Source organism: Cyanistes caeruleus, chromosome 2, assembly GCF_971803275.1.
Source record: "Cyanistes caeruleus chromosome 2, bCyaCae1.hap1.1, whole genome shotgun sequence".
NCBI lineage: Eukaryota > Metazoa > Chordata > Aves > Passeriformes > Paridae > Cyanistes > Cyanistes caeruleus.
The window spans coordinates 118,593,599-118,608,432 of NC_141702.1; the positions used below are offsets into that span (position 1 = coordinate 118,593,599).

The following is a 14,834-nucleotide window of genomic DNA, read 5'->3' on the forward strand; positions in this document are numbered from 1 at the left end:
CCCTCTCTCCCTCCCCCCAATATTTTCCTATTACTCTGTTCCCAAATTATACCAATCAGCATGTAAGCCATTATCTTTTAATGCCTCCATTACTGCAAGCTCTCTCTGGGTCTCAAAAAAATCTTCCTTAATGGGAGAAATCAGATTGAAGAGGCTCCATTTTAAGCAGATTATGTGAGCAAAATTCTTGCTATAAAGAGTACCAAAAAGTCAAAATCTTAGACATGAAAAGGTGTTCAAAAACTTTGGGCCAAAAAAAAAAAAGAGAAGCAGATTTATCTGAGTGAGCTGTTTTGTGTTTTAGATACAGTTCCTACACTGGATCTTAAACTTGCAGCAGGAAATGAAGATAGCATATATCCAAGCAAAAGATATGTGAAGCTTGTAATTGAAATTAATTATATATTCTTTACATTTTCCATTTCCCCTTTAAAGCCGGACAGGTGGGAATGCTTTTGCTCTTAAGTTACAGAGTCAGGTTCAAGCTCTGTAAATCCATTCCAGTCAAACATCAGGCTTTCAGTGCACTCCCCCAGCCAGCTTTGTCCTCAAACATTCCTTCACGACCTTACCCTGCTTAAAATCAGGCCGGCCCCATCCCCCAGGTCAGCCTGGCTGCCTGCCCATCCACACATTTCTGTCTGCCTTTTGAGTGTTTTCAGAAGCCCATTAAATTGTGCCTTGGCAGGCCAGACGCATTCAGCTCGCCCTAAGACCCAAAGAGGGAAGGTTATCGAATTCCCCCATCTCTGCCAGACACACAGAGCTGAACTCCTCGGCCAGGCGAGGAAGCTCTGCAGTTGCACCAAGTAAGATGTTAGAACTTGTAAACATGTCATCCAATATTGTAACAGGCCCGTGGGGCACAGACAGGCACACAAGCCAGAGGGTGTGGGGACTGAGATCCAGCTCTAATGCATTTTTTGGGTTTGTGTTTGGTTTACACAGCACAACTGGAATTGGCTCCATAAAAGAGACTGATGTCACTTTCTTAAATGAAGCGGCCTTGACAATTTTCTGTGATCTTTGGTGGATCTTCTAGGCTGGGAGAGGAAAACGGGGCATGACACTCTTGCACCTTCTACTGGATAACAACAGAAAAGAGAGAGGAAAAGCTCAGTTCTACCGTGGCTGGAAGATTTAGAAAATGCTTATTGCAAACTTCTGTGTGTTTCCATCCTTAGGAAAGGATGTTTACCAAAGCACCTTCCCCACTGCCCGGTTCTTGGCAGCCTTGGGATGTGGCAGGTGCTCGCTGAGCTGGGCAGTGACAAGTTCTGCAGGACCCACGGTGGCACCACACCATGAAACCAAGGCAGGAAAAGCGCCCAAGCTGAGTTTGCTCCCTGAAAACAATCTGAGGCGATGTGGATTGCACCACGACCAGGAGCACGGCAATCAAGAACAAAAAATTAGGTTTAAAATACACACGCACAAATCAGAACTACTCCGGACACGAGATAATGCAAACTAACCTTGCCAGAAATGAGCTGCAAAATACCTTCATTTTCTCATACAGTGAAACCCTGATAAAATCACAACTGTTAAGGTCATACAGTATATCAGGTGGAATCACAGTCTTTAGAACTCCATTATTAATGCACACAACCTCACAATCAAAGAGGATAAGAGCACAGTTCCCAGATGCCAATGATTTGATCCTATCTTATTTGGCTGTTTACATTTAAATAATGTGGCCGTATAAATTTAAATAATAAGAACCACCAACAGATGGAATGCAGGGAAAAAAAAAATGTGCCTTCCATGAGACCCTGAACATATACTACACAGTGCTTTACAATTTATTTGAGCGGAGCTCATATTAAAAAAAAAAAAAAAAAAAGAAAAAAAGGAAAAAAAGGGAAAAAAAAGAGACTCATTTCTTCTGCCATTATGGAAATAAAAGGACTGGTGCTTTAGTTCGTTGCTAGCACTGCCAAAGAAACATGCAGTTCTCTAACCTCCAGTACAATGTACCCATAAGGTACCAAGCATCAAAGCATATTAAAAGATATTAACTGCATATTTGCTTATGAACAAGATAAAAAGCTGTAGGGCCTCCAGGTTCTCAAGCTGTGAGTGGAACAGCTTTGCAATTTGCCTGCAAAACTGCATTTTGATCTTAATGAATATAAAATGGCTGCCATTAAAAGTAAAACAGATTATTTCAGGTCTTTTAGGGCCCATAGCTCTTTGACGGTCTTGGAGGGGCACTATGATCTTTCATTAAAATCTCACAGCAGGACTCCCTCACCAGCAAATCAAGCCTTGCAGTCGAGGAGATTGGCTACATTTAAAAGTAATTTTCAGAAATCTACACAGATTTTCAATTTGGTAATGAAAGCCATAAGAGAATGCAGGCAGCATTTTGTTGAATATTGTTCCTAATCCAGTGCTCACATTCGTTAGAGATTAAACTGCCCCGTAACTACCAGGCTGATGGCAGCCTGCCATTCCCGCTCTGCTGTAAACTCCGCTTGTTAATGAGGAGCATGTGCTAATTGTTGTCAGCATCCCTGCCATACATCCCTTCCCTAACAACATATTTTACCTGCTGAAAGGTGTTACCTCTTGCACTGTCAGCATCCCGTTTGAGAGAACAAATCTCAGAACGGTAGGAGAAAAGGTTCGGCGGCATTTCGCGTGGCACGGAACTAAAAGGATGTGTTTCAGTATCGATATCCAGACCCTCCTGGCACCTCGTCCTGCAGTTGCTACTCCTACATTAACACATCAAGGTAAGACAAAGAAAGATGTCGCACGCTTTAATGGCAAAGGGAATAACAGAGGCAATTTCTCTGTGTTGTGACGCCAAGCAAGGGATGCAGTTCCCAGTAAAGGGAAGTTGAAAGGTTTGAAAAGTTAGAGTGATCATATCTCTCATTATTGCAAACAATATAAGGGGGGATTAAAACAAAACCTGAGCTGGAGCTGCGAGGAAGCTGGATTTGGACACAAAGATTGACTCTAAGTTAGTCGGAGCTGATGACTGTGCTGCCCTCAGGTGGAAGGTCCTGTCGGGAGGGGGAGGCCTCCTCTTGCAATGTAAACCCAGAAGAAATGAAAATAATAAAAAAAGAAAAAAATTCAGCCTTAGTAGCTGCAACAAACCAAGACGCTCAGAAGTGTGAGCAAGCAGGGTTATAACACATGAATTCTCAAATAAACCAAACGTGAATTCAATTATGGCAGAAGAGAACAATTTTCATCTCCTGAATTGTAAATTGGGTTTGTTTCCAGTTCATATTTGAAATGCGAGGTTGATGCTTGGCTTTTCTTTTTATATTTTTTTTAGTTGGGGGGATTCTGACAGGAAATAGTGCCTTGAAATAAGTCACAGCTGATTGAAGAGCTCCACCACACACCCGTGTGACTGACACTCATCCTCTGAAGCACATTTGGTATCACTGCATCGGGCAGATTTCATTGTTCAGTGCCACGAGCCACGATACCCGACATTGCTGCACACTTAAAATGATGAGATCAGTTCTGTACACATACACAGGGCCTTTTGAAACAAATTTCTTTCAGTGTGCAGGAGCAATTGGGAAGGAGCAACATTACAGGGGGTTCAGCCTGTAAAAAAAGGGGAACTTTTGTGTGTTCATTCATGAGGAGGTTTAAGGGGCACACAAAGCACCCACAGCATCTCTGGGGTAACAAGATCTTTCTTTCCTCTGAGGCATCCAGATCAGGGTTACATCATCCCTCAGGTTCCTCCACATGGAGCCCAAAGCACAACATCAGCACCTCTGCTCTCAGAACATGTGTGATTGACTGACCACCACTCCAAGTCAGTGGAAAGACTAAAGATGAGGGATCAATCCTATCTGCTAAAATCTGAAATGGTAACTTTTTTGCCAATTTCTTGCTTTGTTTTTGATTTTTTTTTGTTCCAAGTTAGTTAGAACACCTTTATGTGCAATATTAGATATTTCTCACCAGCTTTCGGTTTTACCATGTTTCGAGCACAGATAAATTTTTCCAAAGCAAAAGACAGCAACATGGATGAGCTGCAGGTTTGATCTCCTATTTTTTCACTTACCCAAATTCTGTGTTTCCTAATTCCTCCTGCCACACACCAGAACACCCCCTGTGACAGCAGAACCCTCCTCACACCTGAGGTTTCCTCACTGTAAATACCATGGGCTGAGGGATAGGACATCAGCTCCACCTAATCCATATCAGCCCATGGAGCAACAAATCAACTCCTTTTCCTTTCTGCAGCTGCTCAGGACCCAGAGCCATCCCAGCCCTCTCCAAAGGATATATTTATAAGGTTGCACTGCAGCAGGTGGCATCCCATTAAATAGCTTTAAACTACTCCTGAGCTGGTTCCAGAAGTACAACTCAGAGCAGGATAAACACTGATGGGCCAATGTCTTTGGGAACTTTACCCAGCTGGGTCTGGCACTGCCCCTTATCAGTTTTAAATGTAGTGTTTTCAACAAAGGAAAAGTCACAAAGTTTTATAAGGTTACCTTTTAATTAAATGCCTTTAAAAAAAAAGAAAATCAGCACTTTCTAAAGATTAGCCATTTTTTTTCTCCTTAGAATGCTACTTTTTGGAAAGGAAATGGACCTAACTATACCTTTGCAATCTTTGTTTTCTTTCATAGAAAACATATTCTAATTTCTATTTGTCACAGTCAGTGATTCATTTTGGGAGACTTAGAGGTGACTCCTGCCATTTTTACATAAAGGCAAATAAAAAAGAAGAGGGTTTTTTTTTTTATTTGAACATCTGTGTCACATTCTGAAGTAGTTCAGTATAGCAAATATATAAAATAATATTATTTTACCATAATAAAGCAAATGCATTAATTAGATTAACGTTCTACTGTATCTTCCTATAAACCCTGTTTATTTAAACAGGGACTATTTTAGAACATGACTGAGTTATTTGGGGCTTTCCCACCCTCGATCTGTTCTCTAATCCCTCTTGCAGGATCTTTCCCCATCGACACATTTTGCATCCAGATGTTACTGCTGGTTGTGGCACTGGTGAATTAGCCCAGGACTTTGCTGCTCCACATTCCTGAGGAAACAGGCCCTCCTGAAGAATTAGCTGTCCTAAGCAGAGTAGCTGGCAAACAGGGAGGGGGAGAAAACAGGAGCAGGGGCAGAGGGAATGAGGAGTGGAAAGTCACATAAACTTCTAAACCAGAGTCCCACATGGGGAGAATTTGAACAGTACAGGAGGAGAAGGGAGCTAATGAAGCTGGGGTGTAGCAGTGCCTAATCAAACTCAGGTTTTATAAACACCACATTCCCATTCCCTCTTCCACACCCTTCACAATGATCTTGATTGAGGTTGTCTCAGCAGCCCCGTGCAGAAGGAAGACAGCACAAATTAAAAAATGAGTTAAGTGTCACACGCAGGATGGAAACTTGATCCCACTGAAGAGCATGGCCAAAATCTGACTTCAACAGGACAGAATTTTTTACCTTAGAACTTAACAAAATAGAGATGAAGAAAATAGAACATCAAATATCAAGACAGAAGGTGTCTTGGAGCTGAAAAAGATTGCAAAATAAGAATTGGTGCTTATCTCACCAAAAATGGCCCGAATCTGTCCTATATTTTTATTCTCTGGCTAAAACAGCAGGAGAAGTTCCAAGTTCACCATCTTAATAATGTACAATGGTGGATATTTTCACAGAATCTGAGGATCTGTAGTTAAATCTGTTAGACCAACAAAACACATAAAACACTTTTTCTGTTTGATCTCCTGTGCCCCAGGGATCTCAAAACCAGTCAGGTCCTCAGATCTCAGGGCCAAATTCCACAGCCTGCAGCAGGGCTAAAACTCACTCCATTCCAAAACATGAGTCCTTCCACATGCATTTCAAAACTGCTTTTTCTTTCTGCAGACAGCCTCTCTTTTTTCTCATCCTTATCTATTATTCACAAAAAGAATTATTTCTATAGAAGCTAATGCTTCTTTTCCCCAACTTTTTCTGATCAAGGTGACTTATAAACAGCTGCAATAAAAATGCTTGGTTGTTTTTTTTTTTCCTTCCATACAAGAGCATCCTCAATAATGTTTCAGAGAGAGCAGAGAGGCTAAAAGATCCGTGACATTCATAGATTTCACCCCTGAAGCCACAAAACCCACACTAGCAATTTCTTCATTTGACCAAAATGAATGGTCACCACAAAAACAAATGTAAGTTTGGTATCTCTGATTTGGCTGAGACAGCTTAGGGGCTTGAACTTAATAGACTTCCTCTGACAGATTAGGATCTTCTGGTACATCTGCATCATCCTGTCACAGCACAGAGCCAAGTCCAAACCACAGGCATGGCACTGCCCTTGATCCATAACCTCGGAATACAAAATCACCGGCTAAACAATGTAATGAGACTCCCAAGGAAATACTTTTGAAGACAGGATTCATTTTACTTGGTGGTCTTTTATAGGCAAGGAAGGGAAAAAAAAAAAGACAATTAGGCATTAAGAACTGATTGATGCTTAAACAAAATGCCTAACAGTGAAAGCACATTTCTATATTCCAAAGGACCGGGCAAAGCCATTCCTAAGAAGGGATTAACTACTATCAGATGATATTACTACTGGATTAATGGTGTTTCGCATTCACTATATTTATATTAAAAAAAAAAAATCTGTTTTAAGGAGGATATAAGTGATTTGTATAAAACCCCCCAAAAAAGAAAAAAAATTTTTTTAGAGCAGCATGATGGATATTATTCTCTTCATTTATAGATGCTTAATTGCAGTAATTTTTCCCCCTGGCCTGGAACCAGGCCTTGCATTGCAAGTCAGTTTTTTTGACAGCCCCACAACCCATGGAAGTAGGAAAGCCATATACTTTATGTTTGAGTGGATATTTAAAGCTTTTCTTATTTTAGAAATTTGTTTTTGTAATAGATATTCTAAAGGTGGGTGATCATTTTGCTTTATTGCTCGTCATTGCTGACTGAAATATTTTTGCTAGATGAAGGTAATTACTATGACTATATTACTTTCCCAACCTGCTTGGTCTATTGTACCTCAGATATTCACAGTGTGAGATTCTGGATCCTTGTTTGCAAAAAAAGAAAGTCACATCGTTGTGTGCTCTGGCCTAATTATGTAAAGCCCCTATAGATGTTATCCAGTTTTCTTCCCTGCCTATCTCATACCTACAGAAGGTTACAGGAAAATTCCAATCTCAACATAGAATTGTGCAGGTGACAAAACCCAACAACAAACTCAAATGTTTGTGCCACAAGTGACAAAAACAATCTGCCTCAACCAGAGTCAAACTATTCAGGTGAAGTTTTTTTAAAAGGATGCAAGGAACAACCATATTCTTATTCACTATTAGTTCCTACCAGTTCAAATTATACATTAGAGGAAATGATTTGTTGAGATATCCTCAGGATTATACTCCCTGGAGATGGAACACAGGTGTGTGCTCTCTCACAACGTCCTGTGTGCCTGAAGGAGACTTTCTTCAATCCAAACCATAATAAATGCACATTAAGTTTGCTGTTATAAATATTTCCCATCATATCCATTATTATGGATATCACTTTCTTCTTACTTATCCTGCTACCCCACCCAGGAGCCAGGCTGCCCTAACTCAGGGATGCTGTTTTATCTGAAAGCCATGAACTAGAAATGTGGTTCAGAGGAAATAATCACAACATCAAAACCCAAAACCTCAGACTTCCTTATATTCCTTGCCAGGCTTCATCCACACACAGCATGGATAAAACAGGGTGCTGGAGGATGCATTTACCAACTTCACTGTGGTATTTCACAACACAGCCTCTCCAGCCATTCAGTCTCCAAATATCTACCTACCCACCGACTGCAACTGTTTAATCTCAATCCCTAGCAGGTAGGACTTTAAATAAGATTTACTTCTAAAATATTTCCATCAGCATTATCTGTTATTAAAGGAAAAAAAAAGTTAAAATAAGATTTCTTACAAAAGGTAATTAAGCAGTATAATATCATAGTAAGTGGAATGAACAATAAGGAGTTGTACTAAAATATATGCCTCGTGCAGTAGAGGACTGGTGTTTCAGGAGATTAACAATTATGATCACCAGTCCTCTTCTGTTTCTGTAATACTCTACACAATCTTTTTTAAATTACTTTATTAACCTTTCCTCCTAGCACAGAAGTGCCCGATTATAGATAATATTTCAAAATCATCTGAAGTGTAAGTGTGTTTGATTTGCTCAGTAATTATTTGTCTACTTTATTACATTGACCAAGCACACAAGCTCCTTGACCAGTTTTATTTCAAGTCCAGTTAAGAACAGGTTGGATCATTTTGTGTGATCACCCGCTTTGGGCCCCCGAGCGCCTGGAGTTTCACACGGGACCTGGGAACCTGGACATGGAAATCCCACACTTCCAACATGCAGCAATCAGTCTGTGATGCCATCGAAGGCTCAGGGGCTGCTCACCAAGAGAGGGTTTGGTAACAAAGTTTGTTCACTCACTGTACTGCAGACCACAGACACTAAAGCACAGCCATGCAAATTTGCCTTCCTAAACCTAAAAAGGGTGTAAAAACCCCTATATATTTGTCAATGCATGCTCCTGGCTGATAATTTATTCCCCACGTTTCACACAAGGCATTATTTCAATTTGGAGCTGAGGTATTAGCCCATTACTGGCTCCACTCCTCTCTGCAGCCTCATGCTAAACATATGGTGATCACAGGGAAATATGCATTTCTTACAGCACAGGCCTGGAGAAAACAAGCCAGCACGAAAATAAAAAATGCAATGAAAAAGTTTTCCTGCTCTAACTTTGCAGCTTTGGAGGAAAGGAAAATAATATTTACATTTTTGTAAAGATGAAAATGCAATGAGATGAAACGCCGTACACAGTTTATTCCTGAGGGCCACCACTAGGATAAAAGCATAAAGCCTGGGGACTTTGTTTACTGTCCACAATCAACAAATCCTGAAATCTCCATATGCAGCAGGTTTCTAAAGCTCTGTTAGTAATACTGTATATTGCTGGTCAACTCAGTCACCCATAGAATTACAGTGTAGGGTATGGATGCCAGTATTTTAGACCCAAACCAAGCATAAAAAACACAAAGTAAAATTCAGTGTCAGCACAAAGTTGACAGCGAATGATTATAACAGCTTCGAAGCTTGAAAAAGAGTGTAAATAACTAGGATCCCCCGCGGGCTCACTCAGCCTGCATACATAACAACTGTGATGGACAGCCACTGTGGTAAAGTACAGCAAAAAAAAAAAGTCACTCTGCAAAGATGCAAAAATTTCCCCTGCAACGAGCCTTAACTGTCACCTTTCTGACTAAATCAGCTACTTTTATAGAGAAAAAGTATCTATATTCTAAGGGGCACATTTGCAGTGCAGGCTGCTACTGGAGCAGGTAAACCATTAATATATTTTTCTGGGCTAATAAAGCCCCAAGAATTTTTATTTCTTTGAAACAAATGATTCCAAGCTACATCTTAGCTAGAGACAACTCAGACCACCAAGCCAAAGAATTTCAAACAAGGCCTGTTTATGAACCTCGGGATGAAAATACTCTGATCTGCCAACACAGGAAAATTAGGATGCTTTTTTCCTCGGGACTTTTTTTGTTCCTAGGAGTGTCCATACACAAGGCAAATATGCACATGTGGTAATGGCTTTAAAGTGCTGGCAAATTGCAAGTGGGTAGAAGCAGTGGGTGCTCAGGCTCTGTCAGACCTGTGACAGCACTGTGATTATGTGATCCCTGCACAGTCCCTGCCTGTGGGCTGGGGGCAAGGCAGAGAGGAGCACACAGCCAACACCAGCATATGCCTGCAAATTGCTGCATTTTTAAAAAAAAAAAAATCAATTAGCAGGCCAACTACTTAATTAACTAGCTCTTTCCAACCCCCCTCCATTATTTGTTCAATGAAAGCTTTCAATTTTACATCTTAAACAGTGCTAAAGCTTTCCCCATAACCCATTTTTAGTTATATTTGTCTCAACTCAGTAGATGCCTTCAAATACCAGCCTTTGGTCACTGGACTGTTTATTCTGAGAGCTTGATTTTAATTTGAGCTACACAGGAGCTCACAAATACAACAGAGTGGAGACATTTGTGATGATCAGGCAGTGTCTGACTGAGGAAAAACAAGCACATCTAGCAAAAAGAAAAGAAAAATTCTCTCATCCAATAGTATAAGATCTGTACTGAAGTTCATGGTGAGTTATGGAAAACTTCTCATCCTGCAAGTCACTAAATGCTCTCTTCCTTCAGCAAGCACAAAGAGAGATGAGTGTTTGACACTTTGTAGGTTGTGCTCATCAATTTGGTGAATCAGACACGTAAATTATGCTTTTATAATTTTATCAAGTGAGAGTCACTATTAGGTGTCTAAAAATCCTGAGCATTTTCAAAGCTGACCCTCAGCAAAGGGCTGACTTCCACCCAGAGTTATTCAATCCTTATATTTTGGTGGTGGATTTTGACCTTTATCGCTGTTTATTCAGAGGTTTCCAATTCTTTTTCCTCACCAGTGATATTCAAAGGCCATTTTGGAAAGCCAGGACAGACAAGCATTTGGTATAGGCCACCTGATTTTCTTTTTGCTGTAAAATGTGTCATATATTCAAGACACCACTCCAAAAATTAATTTGAGTCCAGGAGTGGTGGGATAGGTTAATCTTGTACAAATTTCTGCAAAGCTGCTCTGTTCAGGGAAATACAGATCCTCCCATGACCATTGGTGTGGCTGAAATAGCAGGTGGAGGTGGGCACCCCATGCTATTTGTGGGCTGTCAAACACATTTGCTTTCAACTGAGCCACAAGGGACAAGCTCACAGAGCCCCAAGTAGTCCCCTGCACATCAGCTTACTGCATGGCAAAGTGGCAAAATCATCACCAGTCTATTAAGTACAGCCTATTAGTGGTGTTAGAAAGTAACCGGGTTTATAAGTTTAAAGATTTGGAAATTCTGCCCAATTTTACAATTTACATCTGACCTGGCTGGATGCCTTGAGAAGGCTGACTCAGAACAGAGGTTGCTCTGACCAAAAGGAACTGATTGCTCCTTTTATATTTTACCTTGACACCACGCTGCCAGCCTTAAGAAACTGGGATCAAACTGCGACTGCATCTGCTTTGGAAGCAGCCTTACTAACCCAGCCACCTGCAGCGAGTCACCCCTGACTTGGGCCACAAACCTTTGCTCAACTTGATTAAGAACCAAAAGATATGGTGGCAGCAGCAAAATCAGTATTGTAGAGTTGTATTCACAGCACAAGAATAACTCTGGAAAGTGAAATTCAAAGCTGCTTTTTGCTGTCCCTTCCTAGGAGTGAAGAGCAGAGCCACAAGCAGAGCTTGCCACGCCAAGTGAAGCTGCATTTGTAACCCCGCAGAAAGAAAAGGCAAAACAGGAAATATTATTCCATAGCAGAATTAGCATAACCCAGCACATCAGAATATTAAAATTTAACCAGGATTTCAAACCATCTTTGTATCATCAGCAGAGAGCCATGTCACAGGGGTTTTTTATTGGTTCAGCAGGATAGGTATAATTGTATCAATATTTTAATGCTTGATGCATATTGTCTGTGATAAATTGCTTGCATAAATAAAAAGCACCAATATTCAATTGCCAATGAAATAATCACACATTCTAGATCTTTATTATATCATGCATTATTTAATTACAATAATCAGAATCCTTTTGAAGGTAAAACAAGATTAAAAAGGTTTTGTTTTATTGGATCTATATATTTGATTTACACTTTATATGTTAGCTTTGCATTAAGAATTTATAAGGCATCAATTCAAACAGTGATATTACAAGAGTTTATTCCGTTTGTAATTAGTACAGTACTCTTAAAGTACTCTGGCTATGAGAGATAATATTTCAGTATTTAAATGAGCTTTTTAAGTATAATTGATGTAACAATCGTTGAATTACACATTTCTACCTGAAGAATAATGAAGGAAACATTTTAATGAGAAATGTAATCATTATTAGCAAATGATCTACTAAACTGCCATTTACTGACATTTAAAAGCTTAATAGCAGAAAGCTGTATTTTTGTACATCTGCATCACTACAGATGATTATCAGCTCAGTTGCTCAGGCTTTCTTGGTGTAACTTCCCCTTTTAGGTTTTTGTTGTTAAATTTAAGAAAAGCTCTCTTTTACGATTGTCAGCTTCCTCTGGAAACCATGGGGCTTGACATGTATACAGATAATTTAAATAAATTAGCCCCTTTTCAGCCTTCAGCATTTTTTCAGTATAAAGGTCTCATTCTGGGGAGTATTCATGCTTGCATCAGCTTGATTTTGATGAATGCCCTGTAACCTCCCTGATAGCACCTCAGACATGGCCATCCTGCCAACATGGTGACAGCAGTGTGTGAGGCTGCTGCTTCTCTTTATTAAAATTAAACAGAAAAAAAACCCCAAAACCAAATCCAGACCAAAACCCCATTGATGATACATCACTATGTAGATTAATTATTGCAGCATGGTAGTAGAGAGCATTAGTCCACCAGAGAAAGGCTTGATTTAAGGAAAAGAAAAATCAAGGCTCTACTCTGTTCAAGTGGTGACTCAGTCTCTGAATAAAAATTGGGAGAGCAACACAAAAATAAACTAGCACAGCATTATTTGTATGAGCTTTCTCTCTCATGACTGCAGCTCCCACTGACACCCACAAGGAGAAATTGCACTTTGTCCCATGCAGGTCCTAAAAATTCTCCTTCCCAGCCCCTACAGGGACAAGAGTCTAAGAAAGGGGCAAAAGAGGAGCTGTATATAAAGCCAACTTTTGCTAATAAAATTCTTAGCCAGCAATGGTAGAGAGGTCTGGGAAAAAGCTATAATTGAATTCAAGTGAACACCACCACCTTCCTCAAAAAAAATCCCCACCTGAGCATGAAGATAGAAAACCATGGAATTAGCCTCCTATCCATAACATCACCCAATGTAATTCAGGCTCACCTCTGCTACCTGCACAGCCCCATTGCCTCTTTTGAAACACTTCCTCCAGTGTAGGAATACACCAGGAGTGCCCTTGCTCCTTCAGGATGAGAGGACTGAAAGGGATGGATGGGAAGCTGTGAGCTCCCAAAAGGATGCTCTTCATCAGAAGAGGCTGCCCACCCATAGCAGGGTAGCTCTGCTTTCACACACAAAAAGCAAGAGGACCTGCAGCTCTTCACAAGTCAGTTTCTGCTCCAGACGTGGACACAGCCAGGAACAGATTACCAGCAGTCTTGCAAGGAGCTACTGGTGACCCTCTGGGATCTGCATTCCATCTCCTCCAATCCCTGAACATCCAGCACAATAGGAAACAGCCTCGGCTCTCCCCTCATTCCTGCAGGATATTCCTGTACACCTCCATCTGGAGACAAAGCCTGTTAAAGACTTCCCAGCATGACTCTAGATAGGTCTTCTGGGCTTTCCAGGACAAAACAAACTCCTGTTATCATTAAGCAAGGGCTGGAGAGACCTTAACACATGGACTTACTGCACAAAAAGCCTTTGCAAAAGTAAAACAGGTCTAGAAATTACACCAAATATACATTTATGAGCCTGGAGATATATATCTCCAGGCTCATAAATAAGACCCACTCTGAAAATCAGGTGCACTGCTCAGCTGTTGTGATGATTTGAGTGAGGTACCAGGGAATATCAGCAAAAGTGACACAGAAACCAGAAGTGGACAAAGGTGAGTAATAAAACCAAGAAAAAACATTGAGCCAAAAGTATATCAAAGCCAGCTCCACTGATGTGTTTTCACTGCTTAGAGATGTAGTGCCAGTCTCATCTGGTTAATTCCAATTCAGCCTTCCTTTGATATACCTTTTATAATTTCCAGTCTAATTATAATGAAAATCATTTTTCACTGTAATTTTGCAATAAAAATGTTTCCTTGTTTCCCATTACCCAAGAACACGATGTCACCCAGCTCCTGAGCATGCTTGTGATGTGCATAGTGCATCTTCTCTTTCTTAGCATTTAATCTCTTCATAGTCTGCAGATGTCAAGAGGTTCAGATTAAGCTTGTTAAAGATCTGCTTCACTCTAACTCACTGATGATTATTTATTTAGCAGTTTTATGTAACCCTGTCATTGATAAGCACTCTATTAATTTGCCGAGGGACAAATCAACACCAGTTATTTTTCTACTGGCTATTAGATTCAGTGCTGCTGTTTGTTACAAACCACTTGCCAGTTAATTATAAATTATGGGTCCTCTTTGCCTATATTAATTGATATCTCCTCTGCCTTTGTAATACTAGACAAATAAATTGAAGGCAAGATTTATTAAGCAGCACGTGTCTTCCATCTCTTGATTACTATTCTTTACTTTTTTAACATTTGTACTTGTTTATACAGAACAGTGCATTAGAGAACGGATCCTTGGGGTGTTTTTGGGGGAGACAGGAAGACTTATTTAACAGCTTCCCACAAATTAGATGGAAGTGACACACGGTTTAAGTTCAGCAATTTTTAAACGCTCCTTTTGATTTAATCAAGTCTTGGGTCACGGTGTCTCTCTGTATAGAGGCAGCATACACATATTTTACAGGAATTGTGGATGTGCAGGTATGTGAAGCATAATGCCAGACTCAAGTTCCCTGGTTTCAGAGGAATGCCAGACAATCACACCACCCTGAACCCAGCCACAGGAGCAAAACACGTCATTCCAGGGAGTTTGGATTTAACAGCAGCTCATTCCACCCTCCAACCTTTAAAGTTCACTGCTCTGTGTGATAAGGATGTGACACACGCACGTGTTCATCAGGGTTATAAAAGGTTTTACCCTCCTGCCACTTGACAGGTGTCAGGAACCATTGATCCCAGAGATTACAGTTACATT

General features: G+C 40.4%; 1 protein-coding gene and 1 long non-coding RNA gene across 7 annotated transcripts in view; one reads left to right on the forward strand and one right to left on the reverse strand.

Moving 5' to 3' along the window:
- The window catches only part of LOC111926425 (uncharacterized), an 8,538-nt gene extending 5,347 nt beyond the window's left edge, over positions 1–3,191 (forward strand). Inside the window, exon 3 of one of the 2 annotated variants that reach the window (XR_015282468.1) lies at positions 949–3,191. This is a non-coding gene — a long non-coding RNA (uncharacterized LOC111926425). The remainder of the gene's footprint in view (positions 1–948) is intronic. The other variant, XR_015282469.1, reaches the window with a different exon arrangement.
- The window catches only part of LOC111926423 (uncharacterized), a 237,871-nt gene that overhangs the window by 177,524 nt on the left and 45,513 nt on the right, over positions 1–14,834 (reverse strand). The window lies entirely within an intron of this gene.